Source organism: Chrysochloris asiatica, unplaced genomic scaffold (genome assembly GCF_000296735.1).
Source record: "Chrysochloris asiatica unplaced genomic scaffold, ChrAsi1.0 scaffold00050, whole genome shotgun sequence".
Lineage (NCBI taxonomy): Eukaryota > Metazoa > Chordata > Mammalia > Afrosoricida > Chrysochloridae > Chrysochloris > Chrysochloris asiatica.
In genome coordinates this window covers 15,675,428-15,681,078 of record NW_006408568.1, presented here as the reverse complement: position 1 = coordinate 15,681,078, position 5,651 = coordinate 15,675,428, and the positions used below count along the sequence as shown (strand labels likewise).

At 36.6% G+C, this 5,651-nt stretch overlaps 1 pseudogene; it reads right to left on the bottom strand.

Moving 5' to 3' along the window:
• Positions 1 to 251: 251 nt before the first annotated feature.
• On the bottom strand, positions 252 to 1,014 carry LOC102833772 (annotated as a pseudogene).
• Positions 1,015 to 5,651: the final 4,637 nt, after the last annotated feature.

Here is a 5,651-nt window from a genome sequence, read left to right as displayed (position 1 = left end):
ACCCTTTTATTACAAAAAGCCTAAGAGTACTTCTAGATAAGGCAGAAATATTTCAAGGTATCAAGAGCAGATTTCACTTTGGACTTTTATTCCTTAGACAAATTTTATAGAGTAGAGAAAAATTAGGTTATTAACAGAAAATACGTGTGTATTCAGAGATACAAATTTGGTGACAGAAAGATTTAAGTATATGGTTGTATCTCAAGCAGTTCTCAAAGAGCTTTGTTAATTTTCTTGGATTTTAAGTATGTCTAAGATGCTTCTTCATCCTCAATCTTGGGAGCCAAATAGTACTTTAAGAGTCCCATATCAGCAATTTTATACTCTACAACAAGGGGTACATCAGCAGACATACTGAGTGTAACTGTAGGAGACAATGGTGTGACTTTTGTAAAGAAGTTCAGGTATCTAAGTGCAAAAGTTAGCTGAACTGGTTCATTCATCTCTATGGTAACTGCCTCCTCCTTTTTATCAACATTACTTGTTTGTGACAATTTAATGTTTCCATTTCCAAGTCCTCCACTTGCAGAAAATTTCACTCCATCTTTTGCAATATGACTAAGATCTCAGCATATGTGTGCAAACTCATCAGAAGGCATCTTTTCCACACAGCTGTACTCTTGTTCTGGAATTCCAAGTTGTTCATCATCTAAATCCATTAACTTCATTTCATAGTCTGAAACTTTTTCTTGGTTTGGTGCTTCAAACACTAGTTCCAAGGTGTCCGCATTATTTTCAGCACTTGGCGTAATGATGTCTTCATTGCCAGCGCATTTCAGTATTTTGGACATGCTGGTGAAGTTCATGCCCATGACTAAGGTACAGTCGCAGCGGTAGGTGTCAATGCCCTCTGCGTGCAGGGTCAGTGACACAAGGGAGGCGTGGGACGAATCCATACTCTGCAGGTTCACGCCGCCTGAGCTGATGTCCCAGAAGGCCTTACTGATGAGGTCCCCTCAGTGCCTCTAACACTTTCTTCAGGACAGAGCCCTGGACCCAGCGTGCCTCGAGCATGGTGGTAGAGTCTCAATGATGCGGCAATAGGTGGGTGGAAAGTAGGAAAGTCTAGCTGGCTGAGGCCTCACAAGGATCAGAGCTTCAGCTGAAGACCAAAAGGACCACAACCGATCTCAAACTTGTTTGAGCAGCTTTGGAGACAAGACAGAGACTTGGTGGTCCAGAGGAGTACTGGTGATTCATGGAGATAAAGGTGTTGATTGTTTCCTTGTTCTTTACATTCCCATGATGACTAGAGGCATGGGCGGCTCCCACCCAGGTAAGAATCATGTGGAACACGACAGGAGGAATAAGTTTGCAAGGGATCAGAATTCTAGAACAGGAACAGACAAAGAAAAACAAGCCAAAGAGTTGCTGATAGAAAACTTCCAGAACATCATGAAAGATGAGAAAAAAAGCATGCAAGATGCTAAGCACACAAGATGCAAACAGCATATACCACAAAAGAAAATCACCAAGACATATCCTAATGAAACTCTTCAAAATCCAAGACAAGGAAATAATCTGAGACCAGTTCAGGAAAAATGAACTTACTTACAAAGGAGAACCAATATGAGTAAATTGTGGTATCGCAACAGAAACCATGGAGGCAAGAAGCAGCAGGAAGACATATACAAAACTCTGAAAGGAAAAAAAAAAAAAAAGTCAACCAAGAATCAGACACCCAGCAAAACAGTTTCTCAAATATGACGTTGAAGTTTGAACATTTCCAAATAAACAGAATTAAAGGAATTTGTAATAACCAGACCAACTTTGCAAAAAATACTAAAGGAAATTCTTTGGACTGAGGACCAACAGCAACAGACATAGATGACAACACCACCCAGAACATAATCCAGATATGTTGCTATTAAGTGATGTCAAGTTGGTTCTAACTCATAGTGGCTTTGTGTATGGTTTCTGAGGAGTAGTTGGTAGGTTTGAACACCACTCAGAACACAATCCAGATATAGAAGTATACAAAGTAAAACAAACATGCAAGACTGAAAACAGGGAACCTAAGGTATCAATTTGTAATGAAGACAATGACAAAGCAAAAAGAGGGGAAAATATAGTTACAGAACTTCCAAATGGCAAGGAAATCAAGTAGATGTCAAGATAAAACCGAATATTTTAAACTGGGGAATAATGTAATCAACTACAGGGTAACTTCAAAGAAGAGTAATACACCTTCACATCAAAAAGAGAAAAAGGAATACCGTAAAGATTTAGTAAACAATAAAACAATGTTTTAATGACCAATGAAGAAAATGTACAAACGAAATATTCAACACAGAAAATTATGTGAAACAGGAGTAAAGAAACCAGCAACACCACAAAAAATGACAATAATCAATTCATACCTATCGATAATTACACTGAACGTCAATGGATTAAATGCACCAGTTAAGAGACAGAGAGTAGAAAGAAAATAGGATCCTCAATATGCTGTCTACAAATCTTACACACAAGGATAAGTATAGACTAAAAACCAAAGGTGGAAAAAATATATCAAGCTAATTGCACTAAAAAATGAGCAGAAATGCCAATATTAATCTCTGATAAAATAGAATCTAAGGCAAAAACTAGAATAAGAGATAAAGAAGTACATTATCTCATAATTAAATGGTAAATTGAACACAAGGACACAATCAGAATAAATATCTGTGCTCCCAGTGAAAGAGCCTCAAAATACATAAATCAAAATCTAATAGAATGGAAGAAAAAAGTAGACAACACTGGGTTAATGTACTGGAATGCAAGGTCAGTTTGAACTGCAAGATCAAGGTCACCAGCCTCTCCTTGGAAACTCTATACAGGGTCACTCTGAGTCGGAAACTGACTCAATGGCACTTACCAACAACAACACAATAACAGTAGGAGATTTTGACATACCACTTTCAATGAAGGATCTTATAAGTAGAAAAAACCCCAACAAAGACGCACAAGAACTAAACAACACAATAAACCAACTTGATCTCATAAACTTATGCAGAGCACTCAACCCAACAACAGCACAATACACAATTCTTTTCCAGTGCACATGGAACATTCTCCACAATAGACCATGTGTTAGGCTGCAAAGCAAGCCTCAATAAATTTATAAACATAGATATACTACAAAACAGGAAGATCATAGGGGCAAAAATCAAGTACATGGAAATTGAATAATACCCTGCTTAAAGACTACTGAGAAATAAGAGAAATGAAAAATGAAACAAAAAATGCTTGAATTATATGAGAATGAAAACACAGTATACCAAAATCTTTGGGACACAACAAAAGCAGTGCTCAGAGGGCAATTTTTAGCAATAAGCACACACATCCAAAATGAAGAAAGAACCAAAATCTACACATTAAGGCAACATCTATAATAATTAGAAAAAGAGCAGCAAAGTGAACTTAAACCCACCAGAACAAAAGAAACAATGAAGATTAGAGCAGAAATAAATGAAACACGAAAAACAATACAAAGAATCAACATGACAAAAACTTGGTTCTTTGAAAGTATTAATAAAATTGACAAACCATTTGACAAATTTAAAAAAAGAAAAGAGGAAGATGCAAATAACATCAATAAGAAACCATATGGGTGGCCTAATGGAAGTAAAAAGGATAATAACAGAATACTATGTTAAATTGTGCTCCAAGCAACTTGAAAATCTAGAAGAAATGGATAATTTTTTAGAAAAATGCCACTTACCTAAACGAACTCAAACAGAAGTAGAAAACTTGAACAGACCTATAAGAAAAGAAGAAACTAATCCAGTCATTTAAAAAGTCCAAACAAAAAAGTCTGGGCCCAAATGGCTCTACTGGTGTATTCTATAAAACACACAGAGAAGAGCTGATACAAATTCTACTCAAATTATTCCAGAACATAGAAAAAGATGGAAGAACTCCTGAATACATTTTATGACGTGAGCATAATCCTCATATTCAAACCAGACAAAGACATCACTAAAAAAAGAAAATCATAGACCGATAGCCCTCATGAAGAGTCCTGGTATGGTGCTGTGGGATAAGCACTAGGCTGCTAAACTCAAGGTTGACAGTTCAAATCCACTAGCCACTGCTCAGAAACTCTATACAGGGTAACTATGAGTTGGAATCGACTCAACAGTGCCTAACAATAACAATAACAACCTTCGTGAACACAGCTACACAAATTATCAACAAAATCCTAGTCAATAGAATTCAACAACATATAAAAAAATAATACATCATGACCAAGTGGGATTCATACCAGGTATGCAAGGCTGGTTTAATAGTAGAAAAACAATCAACATTACCTACCACATAAATGAAAGAAAGTAAAAGAACCACATGATCATATTAATTGATACAGAAAAAAGGCATTTAACAAAATCCAACATCCATTCCTCATAAAAACACTCAACAAAATAGGAACAAAAGGGACATACCTCAACATAACTAAGGACATGTATAAATCAAATAACCAAGGATGCCCTTTTCACCACTCTTATTAAATATTGTGCTGCATGTCTTAGCCAGAGTTTGCCCTATGGATACCTAACCTTATAGGCAAGAAAGGGAAATTAAAAGCATCCAAATTGGCAAAGAAAAAGTAATCTGCTTTCTGTTTGCAGATGATATAATCCTATACATAGAAAATCCCAAGGACTGCAAGAAAATTACTGGAGCTCACTGGAAGATTCAGTAAAGTGGCAGGGAACAAGATCAACATACAAAAATTAGTCAGATTCTTTTACACTAAAAAGGACATCAGAAAAACAATACCATTTACAATAGCCACCCCAATTATGAAATACTTAGGAATACATAAAACCAGAGAAACAAAGACCTATACACTGAAAACTATAAAAGTACTACAAGAAACCCAAAGAGACTTACAAAAATTGAAGAATATATCATGCTCATGGATAGGAAGACTTAACATTGTGAAACTGTCAACACTACTCAAAGCAATCTACAGATACAATGCAGTTCCAATCCATTTCCCAATATCATTCTTTAAAGAGATGGAAAAACTGATCACTGACTTCATTTGCAAATTTTGGGCTGTGACATGTCAAGCAATTGACTAATCTCTAAAATTTATATGAAATTACAGTACGTCTACAAGAAAAAGACCAATAAAAAATGGGTAGAGCAGGGGTATGAGGAAGAGGACAGTAGAACACATAGTCACATCATAGCTCTAATGGTTGGGGAGGGCAATTTACAAGGAAAGGGAGGGTAATACACAAGAAGGAGGAAGGAAATAGAAGAACAAGGTAGATAGAAAAACACAGGTAGGTTTGCGTGGGCTAAAAGGATCAGCTGTAAATTGTGATGTATGCTGAAGCCTGGAACAACAGGGTTCTGGGATACAGTGATTGAAATATAGCCTGAGTGTGTAAAAGAGGGGAAATAACAAGATGCTTGACTGTGCTATGGATATTGGTTTCCATTGCCTACTATTGTAAAATAGACACTTGAGTGGGATAGAAAAGAATATTGGGAACCATGATTACAGAAAGCTTGTAAGCCTGTCTTCAGCCTATAACTGATTGGAACACCTAAAAGGGATTCTAGAACTTACCAGTGCAATAGGCTTCTTGCGGAGACTTTGTAGTGTCTAGGACCTTAGGTGGAATATTGAGCTCCATCAAGAATGTTCTGAGGTGGGA